At 36.4% G+C, this 19,140-nt stretch overlaps 1 protein-coding gene across 7 annotated transcripts in view; it reads left to right on the top strand.

The window, feature by feature from the left end:
* The first annotated feature begins 28 nt into the window (after positions 1 to 28).
* Positions 29 to 19,140, top strand: part of Rmi1 (RecQ mediated genome instability 1) — a 198,274-nt gene continuing 179,162 nt past the window's right edge. For 3 of the 7 annotated variants that reach the window (XR_013343432.1, XR_013343431.1, XM_026412490.2), the window contains exons 1-2: positions 37 to 210; positions 6,378 to 6,443. The gene's annotated coding sequence lies outside the window, so the exon portion shown is untranslated. Of the gene's footprint in view, positions 211 to 6,377; positions 6,444 to 17,094; positions 17,116 to 18,624; positions 18,775 to 19,140 lie in introns of those variants that run through there. The other 4 variants (XM_077796998.1, XR_013343430.1, XR_013343429.1 and 1 more) reach the window with 4 other exon arrangements.

Here is a 19,140-nt window from a genome sequence, read left to right as displayed (position 1 = left end):
CTTGGTTCACGCGCATAGGGAGGGGGCGGCCAAGGGGCGTTTTCCAGCCCGGAGGGAGTCTTTTGGGGTTGGAGGAGGGGCGCGAGCGCGGGGCAAATCTGGCGGGAAAAGGCAAAAAAAAAAAAAAAATTAGGTGGCGCGCTGTGGCGATTTCGGTTCTCAGGGCGCGGCCCAGGATCCGCTGTTGCACGAGGAAGGCAGAACGCCCAGGTCGGTGCTCGGCCCAGATTTATGCCCCCATTTCTACAGTTCACACTTGCGTCTCCCTCCCTCCCTCCCTCCCCGGCTTTCTCCTCCCCTCCCCGGGCTGCCGGGCTGCGGGACGAGCTGCGCGGCGGTAAGTGCAACCCGCCTACGCCTCAGAGACCCGCTGTTTGTAGCGGTCCAACGTGCCAGTCAGGCCCGCGGTTCGCGGCCTGCTTATCTCTGGGGCGGGATCCGGGAAAACTCGCGGACAGCCTGGACTTTGGGAGGGCTGCTCAGGTTTCGCCCCGGAGTCAGTGCTCTCCGTTCTAATGAGACTTCTCGTTTCTTTCTTCTTTTTTATCTTAATGGGCCCTGTGATGCAGGTATTTGTAGTTTAGTCGTTGTAGTTTGAGAAAAACTTAAGTATTGTTCATTTGCTAAAATGCTAATCGCAAAATATGCTGCAGATATCCGCATTCCGTTCATTCAACTCCAGAGCGCTTACCTTGAGTCCTGGGATTGGGCAGTGATGAAAACACAAGTCCTTCCCCTCAAATAGCTCCTCCTCTGGCCTGTTCCGTTTACGCTTGTTTTGTAAGACCCCTGCGCCAAGTTTTGATGACTTATTTTGTTAAAACGCTTAAGGTCATGGGAAATCGTTAGCTCTGCTAGTACCTGGCTTTTCGCATGGTTGCTCAGCCTTCCATCTTCCACCCATCATTCCAAACGCAAGCTGAAGCGTAAAGATTTTGTAATCTACCCATAAGGCTATATCTGCTATAGAAATACATGTGTGTGTATGTACAGAGAGAGAGAGAAAATTGTGTGGTAATGAATTTGTGCTGATTCGTTACTGCTATAACAATTTCTTGAGTAATTTGCAACATACTTTTAGCAGCATTCTTTTAAATAGCTTTGTAGTAATTACTTTCGTCCATTATTTACTTGCATGATTAGGAAGAAAACTCTTGTTAGGGGAACCGAGGACTTTTGAAGTACCAACATTTACATTCTCGGAAGATGCCTCGACAAAAACTATAAGAACATAGCGTTTGGGGTTGTGGAGCTTCTATAAGTCCTTAAATGTTAGTGCAATTTTCAAATGCTCCCACCATGAAAAATGTATTTGTTAAAGAAGTAAAACTGAGCTCACATTTTAGTTAAAAAGTATACAAAGTTAGGATATTTGTTAAACCTTCACCCAAGAATTGATGAGTGTATGTAGGGGCTGGTAGTACTTGAATTATGGAGATTTAATCTGCTAGTCAGGATTTGCAACATTTAGTTGAGTCTCACTAAAAATATGGGATGTTTCACTAACACTAATAAGCACATATAAGAGTATTGTAATAATGATGCTTTTAAAAAAGTTTTGTTGCATCTATGTTATTCTGCCTTGATAAGCGGTGAAAAGTTGGGTGAAAAGTGGGAATCCAAAGGAAGCAGCAAGCAGCTCTGGAGAGGGCCAGCTTCCTCCCAATACCACTGTCTTGACTAGACCATAATATGTTAACTTTCTTTAGATGCTATTGTGAGATTGTTATTTGGTCTTGCCTCCATTTGTCTTTCTTATCTCTTCTATTTGCTCTTTATGTTTCCTCCTTAGATAACAGGGAAGTCTGTCTTTTCTCCATCCTTTCATTCTTTATTTAAAATTGAGAGTTTTAACAGTATGAAACCTGTGCCCAGGGCTGGCAATATTTTCTTAGTGACAGAGTGGCTTAGGCTCTATCCCCAGCACCATAAACAAAAAAATCTGTGCTCATTCAAAGACTTGTGATTCCATTTAATTCATTCAGTGGTCTCTGTCTGGTGTAATTGTATGGAATAAATGGTATAATGGTGTAGTGATGATTTTGGGCCTTCAGTGATTTTAGAGATAGTATTAACTGTGGCCTTTATTTTAGTTAGGCTAATGTAATTGACATTATACACTAGCCAACTGGATTGTCATTTAAATATTTTTTATAACTACCATTTCCTGAATTCCCCATTATGTGCTAGACATGGTGCAGTAATGCTTAATTACAGTCTTTTGAATAAGTTGTGGTTATCTTTGGGGTTTGTTTTGTTTGTTTGTTTTATGGAGGAGAGAATTAAGACTAAGAAGGGGGGCTGGGGATGTGGCTCAAGTGGTAGCGAGCTGGCCTGGCATGTGCGCGGCCCTGGTTTGATCCTCAGCACCACATACAAAGATGTTGTGTCCGCTGATAACTAAAAAATAAATATTAAAAAATTCTCTCTCTCTCTCTCTCTCTCTCTCTCTCTCTCTCTCTCTTTTAAAAAAAAAGACTAAGAAGGGTTACAGTAGAATTGAGTTTCAGACTTTTATTCTGTCTTTTCCTACATTAAGTTTTGGAGCATCTACAAAAAGCTCCTCTGATTGCTTTTCTGATTTTAGTAATTATAGATTTTTTTCCTCTCTAATTTTTAGAGTACCTTCTCAGAATTCCAAAATTATCATGAAATCATCCCCCCAAAATTAAGACACAGATTTACATTTGTTTTTTTAGATGAAGGTAATGGACACATAGAATGGATTTAAATATTTTTATTGTTGCTGGGCCTGGTGGTACACACCTTTATTCCAGTAAGAGGCTGAGGCAAGAGAATTGCAAGTTTGAGGTCAGCCTTTGCAATCTAGCATGACCCTGACTCAAAATTAAAAATAAAAAATGATTGGGGATATAGCTCAATAGTAGAGTGCCCTTGGCTTCTACTCCCAGTAGCAGAAAACAAAAACAAAACTGAATTAAAAAAACAAAAATAAACAAAAAGAAGTTAAGTGTTTTTAAATTTTAGTTATTGATTGAATGCCACATACTATATCCAAAAGGATGGTAGCTTTTTCTGTTTTTAAAAATTGGGTGAGTGAGGCTGATTGAATTAATCTGTAAGTCAACCTTATAGATTGACTTTTTTTTTTTTTCTGGTGCACAATTTAAAAGACATCTTTTCCAAATTTATTTTTTTCTTGTGCAGTGGATGAGGATCAGAAGCTATTCTTTGTGTATCAGCAGATGGGAAATTGTGCTGCCCTAGCTAACCTCTCTTTTGAGCTGCTTCTAGCTGCTGTGACTGTGGGTACTCAGTTTCTCAAGAAGGGAAGGGATGAAAACCTTAAGAATTCTCTGAAGGACTAGATGCTAGTAACACAATTTACCAAATGATTAAGGTTCTCATTTATTGAATCCCAGTCTAAACCGTGTATTGTAGCCCTCATGGTGGTGCATGCCTATAATCCCAGCAACTGGGAAGGCTGAGGCAGAAGGGTTGCAAGTTTGAGGCCATCCTCAGCATTTAATGAGACCCTGAGCAATTTGGCAAGACCCTGTCTCAAAATGGTGATTGTAGCACAGTGGTAGACAGTGGTAGAGTGCCCTGGGTTCAATGCTGGAGATGGGAGCAGAGCCGGGTGGGGTGGGGTGACATAATATAGATCCTGTGTGCTAAAAGTTTTTTGTTGTTGTTGTTTTTTCATTACCCTAGTACTAGGGGTTGAACTCGAGGCCTGGCACATGCCAGGTAAGTGCTCTACTGCTGTGTTATACCATAAGCCTTTTTAAGTTTTATTTTGAATCAGGATCTCACTATTGCTGAGGTTGGCCTCATATTTAGTGATCTTCCTGCCTCAGTGTCCTAAGTAGCTGGGATTATAGGCATGCTCCACTGCCTCAATTAAACATTTTAACAAACATTTCTTTGTAATCCAAAGGAAAGAGTCCTATTTTTAATCATCTTTTTATTAAAATTCTGATGTTATATGGACTATATATGTGTTCTGGATTAATCATACCTTCTACTTTGCTAAGTTGAAAAATTCTGTGTAACAGACATACATTTAGCAGTCTATTCCCCACCCCCACCCCCAAGTTCTTGACTTTTTGGTAAAATATTTGAGAATAGCTATATATTTTTTTTTTAAAGAGAGAGTGAGAGGGGAGAGGGGGAGAGAGAGAGAGAGAGAGAGAGAGAGAGAGAATTTTTAATATTTATTTTTTAGTTCTCTGTGGACACAACATCTTTGTTGGTATGTGGTGCTGAGGATCGATCCTGGGCCGCACGCATGCCAGGCAAGCGCGCTACCGCTTGAGCCACATCCCCAGCCCCAGAATAGCTATATTTTGAGTGCTTTATCACTCATAACATTTGCTTGTGTTTTACTAATGTCCTGTTTTTTCTGTTTGTTTATGATAACATTACTATCAAGTTATAGTATGTCAGTTGAGATTACAGAAGTATTGAGATTCAAATCTGGAGGGCAGTACTTGGAATTATTATTTAGGACTGGCACACATTAACAGAACAATTTAGTTCATATGGTTTAATAAACAGTGTTTTTTAGAATTTGATCTACTTGTCTGCTGAAAGGAGTTTTGTTACTTTGTGTCTTCAGTAGCACATACCTGAAAGTGCATGTTTCAAATTAAAACAAAAATTAAAGCAAAAAATGACATATAAGCATTAAAATGTCAGTTTATAATATTTTGAAAAATATAAAAATTATTCTATGTGGCATTTTAGTCTTACAGAGAAAGGAAAAATACTATTTAGCTATAACACTGTTGTTTTGACACTATCACGAAAGGAAAAATACTATTTAGCTATAACACTGTTGTTTTGACACTATTACAAAGGTAAAAGTAAGTAGAAGTTTTTAAGTTTTTTATTTGACTTTGTAAATGAAAGAATTTAGAATACGCTAGGTAAGGTTGTTATTTACATGAAGTCTGACAAAAGTCTGTTTTAATAATAGTGTGATACTCTTATAAAATGACCATTTATTTGGATTTTTATCTAAGGGATTGGGTATACTTTCCCTTTGTGCTTAAGTAAATACAGTCTGGAAAAAGGTATAGGAATAGAAATGAACAGGATTTAAGTTCTAGCTCTAGGTCTACTGATCTTTATGCCTTAATCTTTGTACCTCAGTTTCATCATCTGTCAGGCAGATGGTAATATCTTGTCTATTGCAGATAATTATTATTTTGAGAGTTAGACAATGCTGCCGAGATATAAGTATTTTGAAAAAAATTAAAATCTTAAAACTGAGAGCTTTGAATTTGTTTTCAGCAAATCCTTATCTTTATTTCTCTGTTTATACACCTGTACCTGTTGGAATATAGGACTGATATCTCTGAAGTTATCCTTTTCATTTCATTTTTTATCTAACCTTGACCTTTTCTATTCACAATTAGTCTTTCTTCCTTTCTTGCTAGTTCCTGCCTCCTTCTAAACATCTAAATACTATCATCTCCTGGTATTTAATAGGGTCAAGTCGAAAATAGCATTTGTGTTACATGGCTGCAAATAATAACTTAGGGGGCTTATACTCTATTCAGAATGATGTATAGGATAAAACATTATCCAAACATTTTAGCTGTAATTGTGCATTTATAATTCACTGAAACAATTTATAATTCTACTGAATTTGTACTTTGTTCTCCTTTCAGTTTACTTGATGACCATAATCACATTACCACAACATCTTTGAAAATTAGAATAGGTTCATTTGCCAGTACTGTGGTGTTTAAATTTTAGTGGAGGAAATAAGTACCATATTGAATCAGGGCAGCTAAGGGTTATAGATCTAGCTTAATTTTTGAGATTAAAAAAATTACAACAGGGCTGGGGTTGTGGCTCAGTGGTAAAGCGCTAGCCTAGCACATGCAAAGCCCTGGGTTTGATCCCCAGCACCACATAAAAATAAATAAATAAAATAAAGGTATTGTGTCCAACTACAATTAAAAAAATTATAACAGGTGCAATTAAATTGCACTTTGAAATCTTAGGTCACATGAGTACAGATCTCAGTATTGAGGAAAAGGTATTTCAAAGCTATGAGCTCATGGAATCATGTTGAGCAGTTTTAACATGCCCTTATTAAAATCTTTTTTTCCCCACATTTTTTATTGGTGCATTATAGTTGTACATACTGATGGCATTTGTTGTTACACTTTTGTACATGTACTCAATACACAGTATAACAACATAATTTGGCCAGTATCACTTCTCAGCGTTTCCCTGATCCCTCCCCACCTCCCACCCCTTGGTCCCTTTCCTCTACTGATGTCCCTTTGATTTTTATGATATCTTCCCCATCTTTCTTTTCCTTTTCCACTTCTAGCTTCTGCATATTAGCATAACTTTATTGTAATTAATTTCATATTTTGGTGTTGTTTTTTTTTTAGGTCTCACGTTTTGGTGAAGCATTCATCTGGTTTTGGTTTATACAATTTGAGACTATTTTTTAATAGGTGAGTTTAACCTACTTATGTTCATTATTGTTGTTGACAGATTTGGACTGTTTCTATTTATAGCACTTATCCACTCTTTGTGCCTTTTCTCGAATTGTTTTCTTCTGTTTTCCTTAGCTAGTGTGAAAGGTAGTTAATTGTATTTCTCTTCTTTTGATGTTTACCCTTAGTTTTTCTATTGGGCCATAATTTACATTCAATAAAATTTATACTCTGGTGTAAGTTCTGTAAGTTTTGATAACACATGTACCTGTAGTCAGTGTAACTACCACAATAACAGTTCCATTGACCCCAAAATTTCTTTGTGCCCCTTTCCACACTCCAAGCCTTTGGCAACCATTAAATTGTTTTTTGTTTTTGTAGTGTTACATATTCCAGAATTTCATATAAATGAAATTTTATATTCTTTGGCTTCATTTACTGCATTTGTGATTTTGTGTGCATTAATACTTTTTTTATTACAAAATAGTATTTTGCTATTTGGGTTTGTGTTTTTGTGTGCATTAATACTTTTTTTTTTTTTTTTAATTACCAAGTAGTATTTTACTATTTGGGTATACCATGTTTTGTTATCCATTTGCCAATTGAAGTACATGTTTCCAATTTCTGTGTTTATGAATAAATGTCCAGTCAGGATTTTTTTGGGGGTGGAGGTGGTGGTACCATGAATTGAACTCAGGGGCACTCAACCACTGAGCCACTTCCCCATCCCTATTTTGTATTTTATTTAGATACAAGGTTTCACTGAGTTGCTTAGTGCCTCACATTTTGCTGAGGCTATCTTTGAACTTTCAATCCTCCTATCTCAGCCTCCCAAACCGCTGGGATTACAGGCATGTGCCATAGCATCTGGTGCCCACAGTCAGTTTTTTTTTTTTTTTTTTTTTTTTTGGAGGTAGGGAAGGCCAAGGATTGGATTCAGGGACACTCAGCCACTGAGCCTTATCGCTATTTTGTATTTTATTTAGAGACAGGGTCTCAATGAGCTGCTAAGCACCTCTCCGTTGCTGAGGCTGATTTAGAACTCATGATTCTCCTCTCAGCCTCCCAAGCTACTTGATTACAGATGTGCACCACCGTGCCTGGCTCAACAGTCATGTTTGTAATGAATGTATTATTTATTTTATTTATTTGTATTATTTATTTTATTTGGTGCCAGGGATTGAACCCAGTGATGCTAAACCCATGAACCACATCCCTAGCCCTTTTGACACAAGTTGGTCAGTTTTGTTGCCCAGTACCTTCCCTATTTTATTTAGAAACAAAGTCTCATTGAGTTGCTTTAAGACCTGGCTAAGTTGCTGAGGCTGGCTTTGAACTCTCGATCTTCCTGCTTCAGCCTCCGGAGCTACTGGGATTACATGTATGTACCACTGTGCCTAGCTTCATAATTTTGGCTATTCTAATATGTGCATAGTGGTATAACATTGTGAATTTAATTTTCCATTTCTCTATTTTATTTATTTTATTGTCACATTGTCTCTAAATAAAATAATATTGAACATCTTAAGCTGGGCATGGTGGCATGTGCCTATTCTAGCTACTCAGGAGGCTAAGGGAGGAGGATGGCTTGAGCTCTGGAGTTTAAGACCAGCCTGGGCAATGTAGCAAGTGCCTATCTCCATAATCAAAAACACAAGAGAGAGAAAGAGCGTGCAAGCACATATGTTTTTATTGTCACATTGTAACTATAAAATTTGTGGAGAGCTGGAGTTGTAGTTCAGTGGTAAGAGTGCTTGCCTGGCATGTGTGAGGCACAGGGTTTCTAGCACCACATAAAAATAATCAAATAAAATAAAGGTGTTTATCTACAACTAAAAAAAAAATAGTGGAATCCATTGTGATATATTTGTATATATACACAAGTTGGTCAATTTCATTATCCAGTTCCTTCCCTATTCCCTCACTCTATCCTCTCCATTACTGATCTCTTTTCTATTGTCATGAAAATTCCCTCTGTCCTCTCTCTTCTCTAGCTTTCTCATAAAAGAGAAAACATTTGACCCTTGATTTTGAGTTTGGCTTATTTCATTATATATTCCAGTTCCATCCATTTACCTGCAAATGACATAATTTTGTGCTTTATGACTGTATAAAATTCCATTATGAGTAGTAGACTGGTTCTGTAACTTGGCTATTGTGAATTGTGGTGGCATAAACCTGTATGCATATATGCTATAGTATGCTGATTTTAATTCTTTTGGATAAATGCTGAGGAGTGAGATCTGGGTTATGTGGTGGTTCCATTTCTAATCTTTTGAGGAACCTCCATTACTGATTTTGGTAGTGGTTGTACTAATTTACAATTCCACCAACACTGTATAAATGTTCCTTTTCCCCCACATTCTTTGTAGAATTTTTTATTGTATGTATTTTTGATGATTGAGAGCCTCAGTTCATGTGTTTGTTTGCCATCTACATTTTTTTTGTGTGAAATATGTGCTCAAATCTTTTGCTGATTTTGAGATTTTTGTTTTCTTACTAAATTTTAAGAATTCTTTATATAGTCAGGATGTAAGTCTAGCCTCTGTTTCTCCCAAACTGTGGCAGCGTGTGTGTTTTTTTATAGTCTTATCTATGTTTCACAGAGATGTTTTGTATATGTTGTAAGATAAGGTCTGTTTAAAGTCTTTGGCATGTAAATATCATTTGTTGAAAAGAAGACTATACTTTTCCCATAGTCAGCCACTATTGTCAAAAATCATTTGACCAGACACATGAGGGTTTATTTCTAGGCTCTCTATTGTGTTCCATTGGCCTACAGGTCTCTCTTATACTATTTTTCCTTGTTTAAACTATGTGCCTTTTATTTCTTTCTGTTGCCTTATTGTTAGTACAGTGTTGAAATACTGACAGTAGACGTCGTTGCTTTGTTAAGTTTATGATCTTTATTTAATTAATTAATTTATTTTCGGTATGAGGGACTTAACCCAGGGATGCTTAATCACTGAGCCACATCCCTAGCCGTTTTTGTTTTATTTTGAGACAGGACCTTGCTAAGTTGCTTAGGACCTCGTTAAATTGATGAGGCCGGCTTTGAACTTGCAATCCTCCTGTCGCAGTCTCCCCAAGTCATTGGGATTATAGGAATGTGCTACCATGCCCAGCAATACCTTTAAGTTTTAAACACATATACTCTTGTGCTATTTTGCTCATTGCTAGTAGCAGTAATGAAGAACTTAGAAAGATGGAAGATAAAGTTAAGAAAATTTCCATCTACATCATAAACAACTAGAAGAATGAGAAGTTATACTCCATTTATGTATGATATGTCAAAATGCATTCTGTCATGTATAACTAATTAGAACAAATTTTTAAAAAACTTAAAAAGAAACTCTTTGGGGGGGGGTACCAGGAATTGAACTCGGGGGCACTCAGCCACTGAGTAATATCCCCAGCCCTATTTTGTATTTTATTTAGAGACAGGGTCTCACTGATTTGCTTAGCGCCTTGATTTTTGCTGAGGCTGGCTTTGAACTCACCATCCTCCCAAACTGCTAGGGTTACAGGCATGCACCACTTCTCCCAGCAATTAAAAAAAAAAAAAGTCTAAACATTAAAATCAGTGAAACCTAGATGATAGAAGAAATGTGTTATACATAAATCATTTAAATATCAAATTTTAAAGTGGTTTTTTTTTTTCCCCCCTGCCATATTGGGGGATTGAGGGGTTGGGGATTTAGCTGGGTGGCAAAATACTTGCCCAGCATGTATAAGACCCTGAGTTCTGTCTTTGGCCCTGAAAAAAATGATGGAAAAAAAAAAAACAAAAACAGGGTTAACAGCATACGGAATTGAACCTAGGCATGCTCTACCACTGAGCTCCACCACAGACCTTTTTTAAAAAAGTTGTGTTTTTTTGTTTTTGTTGTTGTTTGTTTGTTTTTTTAGGCAGGATCTTGCTAAGTAGGTGAGCCTGGACTTGAACTTGCAATCCTCCTGCCTTTGTTACAGGTGCACAGGTTAAAGCGTTTTGAAAAAGACATCCCTTGTCCCCCACTACTATAAGCATTTCAAGTGGATTCTATTTTGTATTTACTATGATATCTCTGAAAACCAGGCATAGATTGCTGCTTCTTGATTTTTCAGTTTTAGTTTTTCTGTTGACTTTTACCTTAAAGATGAGGATTTGGTCACCTATCTTTCTCACTGTCTCTCATCTCCATCCTCACACATTTTTCCAATCTCACTGAATGGTCATGTTAAAATTTTTGTCTGATTAGTATTTAGAGTGTGTATTATTTATGACTACATATATGATGCCTACAACTAGGTCATGTTGTATATAAATAGTGCTCTATCTCTTCTCTACAACCTTTGTTTTCTCTTGAGTTATCTTGATTTATTTTCAGAGGAAATAAATATAAATATAAATACAGTATTCTATATATTATCAACCTCCTGACTATTTTGGTTACTTAAATCTCCTCTCTACATTGAGAGGCATCAGTGTTCCAGTGTCACAAAAGAGTAAATCAAGGAAAATGATTATGTGAAAACCTGAATATAGTGGTCTTACACAGTTTCATCTTGTTGAAAAAATAATCTATCCTGAAGCCCTCTGACTGTTTGTCCTTATATTCCTTAAATACCCTTCACCATGTTTTACCCTTCTTTTGTGTAAGACCTCATGTGTTCTTCTTTCTTGGTTTATTTCTCTGTTAGGGCACATCTTCTATAATTGAGACAATGATGGTGTGACCAAATGTATTTCACTGTCATAAATGATAGATACTTTGCCTGGGTGAAGAATTATTGGTTAGAAATTATTTTCATTCAGAAATTTGAAATAATTGCTTATTTACCTGCTAGCTAACACTGAGAAGCATAAAGCCATTTTCATTTTGTGGGCTCTCAGTGTTACCTATTTGTTGTGTTTTCCCTCTCTGAGAGCTGTAGAGTCTTTATCCCTGTATTCTAAAATTTTGTAATGATATTCTTTGTGTTGGTTCCTTTCTATTTGGAAACTCTTGTCTTTATATTCTGGACAATTTATTTTTTATTATTTTCTCCTCCAGCCCCCCAGCCTTTTTTTTGAATGCCTAGTTTATTAAGACTTTCTGGGTTTCCTTTTTGTTTTTGTCTTTCCTTCTGTGTACCATAGATTTCTTTGTACTAGTGTTTTTGCTTTTGGAGATTTTTATAACTTTATGTTCCATTTATTCTACTGAGTTTATAACTTTATTGTCATTTTAAATTTCTCAGAGTTTTTTTTTTGTCCTATTCCTTGTTACAGCCTACTACTCTTAATTAATGAATATGATATCTTACCTGCCTGAGGATATTATTAATGATAGCTATTTGAAGTTTTCATCTCCATAATCAATTCATTGCATTTTTCTCTGATATAGTTTCTTATTAGATAACTTGTCATAATTAAGAGTGGGAAACTAGAAAGCTGATTGGAACTCTGGATCTGGATGTGGTCTCAAAATAGGCTGTTTAAGGGCTGGGGTTGTGGCTCAGTGGTAGAGCACTTGCCTCGCATGTGTGAGGCACTGGGTTCAATTCTCAGTACCACTTATAAACAAATAAATAAAAGTCCATCAATAACTAATAACATTTTTTTTAAATGGGCTGTTTAATTGGAAATCTTTCATGTTAGTATCTTTAGGTCTTTTCTGTTGGTGATAAGATTGCCCAGAGAAAGATTTTTCAGTCTCTTTCTTGGAGAAAATAGGACTAGTCACTGATACTTCTTGAAGCTTTGTGGATGAAAAGAGTGTTACATGTTCAGCATTTAGTATTTAAGAATTTATTAAGTATTTAAGTATTTTAAAACAAGTAATTCTCCCTGTTTTCAGTATACTTGTGTCTATTTTCAGCTTTACTCTTATTGTCTCCAGGCTAGAGACCATCTCTTTTTCCTTTCCAGAAAGTAGAAGTCTAAGTTTCTGACACGGGCTAGTGTTGGCCATAGTTTAAAATGTCTTCTTCCAATCAATTCTATTTTTAGACTCTTCTTTTTTCTTCCAGAGTACTTGTATTGCCTTTTGTGGGTTCTGGGTTTTGGGGTTTTTTTTTATGTATTTTATTTATTTGTTTGTTTGTTTGTTTGTTTGTTTTTATGTGGTGCTGAGGATTAAACCCAGGTTAGGAGGTTGATAACTAGGCAAGCGCTCTACCGCTGAGCCACAACCCCATCCCGGGTTTGGGGTTTTTTTAAGCCATCCTTAAAACCAGTTTAACATTCAACTTTCTGATGCCTGCTAAGTTATGTACCACTTACTTATTTGTATTTGGCTTATGTACCACTTACTTATTTGTATTCGGCTTCCAAGATTTGTTGACATTGTTTCATTCTTAGGTTTTTCTTCCCCTCTGAACTCAGGATTAAACCCAGGATCAACTTGTACATACTAGACAAGCTCTCTACCACTGATCTACATCCTGAGCCCTTATTTTCTATTTTGATACAGAGTTATGCTAAGTTTTATGACTTTTTAAAAATTCATTTTGGCCAAGAGTGATGGAACATGCCTATAATCCCATCTATTCCATCTACTCAGGAAGCTGAGGCAAGTTTGAGGCCAGCCTTGGCAGCTTGGCAAGATCCTGTCATAAAGGGTTATAGCTGAGTGGTACAGCGCTTGCCTAACATGTCTAGCATGTGTGAGGCATGGGGTTTGATCCTCAGAACAATATAAAAATAAATAAAATAAAGGTATTGTGTCCATCTACAATTGTATATATGTATATATAGAAAAGGAAAGAAAAAAAAAAAACCCTGTCATAAAATTTAATGAAAGAGTTAGGGATGTAGTTTAGTGGTAGAGTGCCCCTGAGGTTTAATCCCTAGTACCAGGAAAAAAAAATTCATTTCGCATGGAGTTTTAGGGTGTTTATGAATGTTTTCCCAATACTCTTCATCCTTACCACAAACACATTTTATATTTTTCTATAAAATTCCAAACTTACTATTTTTATTATCCTCTTTGGCAAAATAAGAATACCTTAATTTCCTTGTGAATTCTTTTTCTCATTTTCTACATTTTTGTTAACTAGAATTTTAGATCTAGCTTATTGGATCTTAAGATACTTTTTTCTTAAGATACTGTTTTCATTTTGCCACACTATATTTAAGAGGATTTTAGAAAATGCTGATAGTAATATTGGGCTTTGCAACCTAGAAGGTCATTTTTTTTTAACTTTAAAATAAAGTTTCAACCATTATCTTATTTGTTTATTTATTTATTTATTTTGGTACCAGGGATTGAACCCAGGGGTGAGCCACGTCCCCAGCCTTTTAAATTTTGTGTATATACATGTATTTTGTATTTTGACAGGATCTTGCAGAGTTCCTTAGGGCATCGCTGAGTTGTTGAGGTTAGCTTTGAACTCCAGATCCTCCTGCCTTAGCCTCCTGAGTTGCTAGAATTATAGGCATGTGCCACCACACCTGGCTCAACCATTATCTTTTTATTTTTCTTTTTTCCATATTGGGGATTGGAGCCCAGGGTTTTTGCAGATACTAGGTAGGCACTCTACTACTAATCCATGCCCCTAGCCCTTCAGTCATTATCTTTTAAAAAATATCTCCTTCACTGCTAGTTTCTTCTTCTAAAGCTGTAATTATTTCACTGTTGGAACCTGTCTTCACTACTTCTTAGCTTTCTCCCGCCTCTTTGCTTAATTTATTAATCTTTCTTTTTTTTTTTGGTACTGGGGATGGAACCCAAGGCCTTGGGCATGCAAGGCAAGCACTCTACCAACTGAGCTATATCCCCAGCCCTATTAATCTTTCTTTGTAGTGTGTTTCAGGTACTTTCCAATGCATAAATTCTCTATTTGTCTTTAGTATTCTCTTTAAGAGTCTTAATTTTAGGGCTGGGGTTATGGCTCAGTGGCAAAGCACTTGCCTTGCACATGTGAGGCACTGGGTTCTATCCTTAGCATCACATAAAAATAATAAACAAAATAAAGATACTGTGTCCATGTATAACTAAAAATATTTTTTAAAATTCTTAATTTTAAATTTTTTTCTTCAGGTTTGAATTCTCCTACTTGTATCTGCTGCTGTGGCCAATGATTATGATTATAATTTTCCTGGAGTATGTAATTTTGGTTTGCTGGCTCATGTTGAATAGAAGTTTTTCCACTTTTGTTTGGTTTTGGAGTTTTCTTAGTTTGGTACTGGCTCTATGTTGGTTGTTTTATTAGGGATTTTTATTTTTATGAATAGCCCAATTCTGCACCATCCTGTGTATATTATGTACCCTCATACATGCTACGCAAGCCCATTTTCTATCCTCCAGGTGCCTCTGTTTCTTCTACAGAAACAGGTTTTGGGTAGGACGTTGTTTTCCATTAATTCCAGCAAGACTTCTGTTCCAGTTTTGGTCTTTTTGTCCTTTGCAAGGTATGCTGGACGTTGGAGCTTTAGTGACACTATTTTTTATCTAAGTCCCCTCCCTATCCCAGTGGGCTGCATGGTTTTAGTGTCCATTACCACTCTTGAAATATCTCCTCTGTTCCTGACAATGAAGATTTTGCTCGTTATTGAATGTAGCCATGTACTTGAATTTTTATGTTTCTTTTATGTCCTTCTGGGGGACGAAGTTTTATATGTTTCTCATATCTTTCTGGAGGTCCTTCATGAATATACATATAATTAAGAATATGATTATTTTTCTGTATTTCATGTACAAAAGTTAGCATACTGTATAACCTATTTTATGTTTTACTTTTTGTAACAATCGGGTATTTTCATTTGATAATTCAGGGAGCTGATTTAAAGACTCTTGGTTTCTTTGTTACAGAGACTTGTCAGTTTGACACTATATTTTTCTTATCTTTTTTGTCCCCTCTCCCAGTTGCATACAGTGTTGGGAATTGAATCCAGGGCACTCTACCTCTGAACTACTCCCCAATTCTTTTAAATTATAATTTTGGCAAAGGGTCTTACTAATTTGCTGAAGCTGACTTTGAACTTGTGATCCTCCTCCCTCAGCCTCCCAGGTAGTTGGGATTATAGGCATGTACCACTGTGCCTGACTCCAACCAGGGATTAGACCCAGAGACTCTTTTTTTTTTTTTTTTTTTTTAAGAGAGAGAGAGAGAGAGAGAGAATTTTTAACGTTTTATTTTATTTTTTTCTTAGTTCTTGGCGGACACAACATCTTTGTTTGTATGTGGTGTTGAGGATCGAACCCGGGCCGCACGCATGCTAGGCGAGCGCGCTACCGCTTGAGCCACATCCCCAGCCCCAAGACCCAGAGACTCTTAACCACTGAGCCACATCTCAAGCCTTTTTATTTTTTATTTTGAGATAGGGTCTTGCTAAGTTGATGTGACTAGCTTTGACCTTTGCTCCTCCTGGCTCAGACCCCTGAATTGCTGGCATTACAGGAATATAGCACTACGCCCAGCTTTATTTTCTGTGATGGGGCAAGGTCTTTCCAGTTCTGCCAGGCTGGCCTTGAACTTTGAATCTTCTTGTCTTAGTCTTTCTAGTAGCTAAAATTATGGGCATGTGCCACCCACCCTCAACTTCACGTTGATTTTCATCACAACAGGAAAAGATCTCTTACTTTTGAATTTTTCCATTGATTTCATATAGAATTAAAAAAATATATATATATATATATATACACACACACACATTAAACATATATATGTGTGTGTATATATATATACACATATATACACTCTTCATCATTTTCTTCAATATAAAGATTCACCAGTTCCATAATTAAAATGACCTAATGTCCCTTATTTATTTATTTATACAGGGGATTGAACTCAGGGGTGTTTTACCACTGAGGTACACCTCCCTCCCCTTTTTAAACATTTTCTTTTGTAGATGGACACAATATCTTTTTTTAAATTTTTTTGTGTGGTGCTAAGGGCTGAACCCACAGGGTCAGTTGTATAGGGCCTCTCTGATTTGTTGTGGCTGGCCTTGAAGTTTCGATCCTCCCACCCCATCCTGGGATTATAGGCCTGCGCCACTGTAACTGGCCATCTCTATAAATTTTAATAGTTTATTAAATTAATAATAATTAATTCACTGTGGGTTCCTGAGAGCTATGTGATTATATATCCTCTTTTATGGGTCTTTAAAAAACTTTTTAGGATAACAAGGACTTATCTGGCATTTACTTGTGCTAGGACAGAAATATAGAACAAAAGAATAATTTAAAGGCAATGATAAGGAGTCCATGTCACTGAGAAATATGAGAAGATGTTTGGCAGTTTTAGCATCAAGAATAAACTGAAGTTTTAGTTTTCTCTCTTTGCATTTGTCAGGAGTGTGCTATACTTCTTTCAGTTGTTCTTAGAGAGATACAGTATAAAATAGTTTTGTTGTTATGATATAGCTTAAGGTGAGTTAAGCTAGCATTTTCAGAGTTCAAGCTCCTAAAATCTCAGGTAGGTGTATAATTTTCTTGTTTAAAACCTTATGAAAAAGTGTCAGTTTACTAATTTCAGTGACATCTAGAATTTTATCCAGTGTAGAAACTGGTTATACAATCTAAAATAAAAATAACTAAGGGTTTTTTGTTTGTTTGCTAGGATTGAACCCAGGAGCATCTGAGCTCCCCAGCCCAGGATTTTAATTTTATTTGGTACTGAGTCTCAGTAAGCCAAGCTGGCCTTAAACTTGAGATCCTCCTGCCTCAACGTACAGAGTAGCTGGTATTATAGGCATGTATCACCACACCTGGCTATAGTAGGTATTTTAATAATATAGTTTACATTCCCTAGGTCTTACTATGTACCAACTGCTGCTTTTTCTATATTAATTTAATGTTCATAGCAAATCTAATAAGAAAATGCTATTATTATTATTTTACAAATCAGATAAGTAGGATACCTTGAAGTTGAACAACCTGATCACAGAATTTATAAGTGAAAGATTATCTGGTACTACAGTTATACTCAGAACTACTGCTTGTGTCATTGCCCCTCCTATCTTTAATTTTTATGAGGTAAGTATAGAAATTAGGAAACAATTTTAAAAAAATTAGAACGAATAACTGTCTCATAGTCACTTATTTCTGTTTCTCTCACTCTAGCTTCATGTTTTTATTCTGTGTAGCTTCTGTTCTACCCTGAGTGATAACAGGATTCCCAAGAACCGTACTATCAAATTCTTGCACCCATGAAATTAGGCCAGCATTTCTTTCTAAAGTTTCTTTTTTTTTTTTTTTTTTTAAAATAATGGGGATTGAACTCAGGGGCACTTGGCCACTGAGCTACATCCCTAGCTGTATTTTGCATTTTATTTAGACACGGGGTCTCCCTGAGCTGCTAAGCACCTTGCTGAGGCTGACTTTGAACTCATGATTCTCCTCTGTCTCAGCCTCCCAAGCCACTGGGATTACAGGATGAGCCATTGTGCCTGGCTCAGCTACATTTTATAACCCTTAAGTGCTAATTGTTTTAGCTCTCAAGGCCACTTCTGAGCAGTAGAGGGTTTGAATACTCTATTGAACTACCAGTTCTCAATCCTGTCATCAAATTCTGTGCTGCTGTTCCAAGTTAGTTTTCTTATAGATAGATTAAAACTTAAATAAATTCTCTCTCTTAAATATCTTCATTTTCCCAGGTATACATCTATAATTCCAGCAGCTTGGAAAGCTGAGGCAGAAGGATTATGAGTTCAAAGTCAGCCTCAGCAATTTATTGACGACCTAAGCAACTTAGCAAGACCCTGTCTCTAAATAAAATATAGAAAATGTCTGGGGATGTGGCTCAGTGGTTAAATGTCCCTGGGCTCAATTCTGGGTATGAAAAATAATCTTCATTTGTAGGAGACATAAATTCAACTTTTGTGAATAATTGATTAATTAACACTTACTGTTTTGCTTATTTACCTGACAGGGCTACTGAGAATGTTTAGTGAAACAAATAAGATGTTTTATATCAGCTCAGTCTGCTGTTATTTTTCTTGTTAAAGAACTTATAAAAAAAGTATCAGTTTACTAATTTCAGTGAAGTCTAAGACTTTATCCAATGTAGAAACTGATCATACAGTCTAAAATAAAAATAACTATAGGTTTTTTTGTTATAACTTTATTCTTTTTTTTTTTTGAGACAGGGTCTCATTAAGTTGCTATATCCCCAGGTTTTTTTACTTTTTATTTTGAGACAACATCTTGTTAAGTTGCCCAGGTTGGCCTTGAACTTGGTATCTTCCTGTTTTTTTTTTTTTTTTTTTTTAATATTTATTTTTTAGTTTTTGGCGGACACAACATCTTTGTTTGTATGTGGTGCTGAGGACCGAACCCGGGCCGCAGGCATGCTAGGCGAGCGTGCTACCGCTTGAGCCACATCCCCAGCCCCTGGTATCTTCCTGTTTAAGCTTCCCCAGTAGCTGGGATCACAGGTATGCACTCCTACATCTGGATCATGTAATTCTTTTTTTTCTTTTTTTTTTATAGTAGATGAACACAATACCTTTATTTTATTTTTATGTGGTGCTGAGAAGATAGAACCCAGTTTCTCACATGTGCTAGGCAAGTGCTCTACCAATTGAGTTATAACCCCAGCCCATGGATCATGTAATTCTTAATGTGGTAAGATAGATGGTGTCATTGACACTTTATAAATGAAACATCTGGGTTAGAGAAATTATGAAACTTAATTTAGATCATATAGCTCTAATTTGACAATCAGCTTTCAACCTGAAGTATATCTGTCTTAAATGTTTTGCTTTTCTCATTATACTATCAGATTATTCTGATATTTGAAT

This window comes from Urocitellus parryii, chromosome 4 (genome assembly GCF_045843805.1).
Source record: "Urocitellus parryii isolate mUroPar1 chromosome 4, mUroPar1.hap1, whole genome shotgun sequence".
NCBI lineage: Eukaryota > Metazoa > Chordata > Mammalia > Rodentia > Sciuridae > Urocitellus > Urocitellus parryii.
The sequence above is the reverse complement of the archived record's forward strand: the minus strand, read 5'-3'. Positions and strand labels throughout refer to the sequence as shown.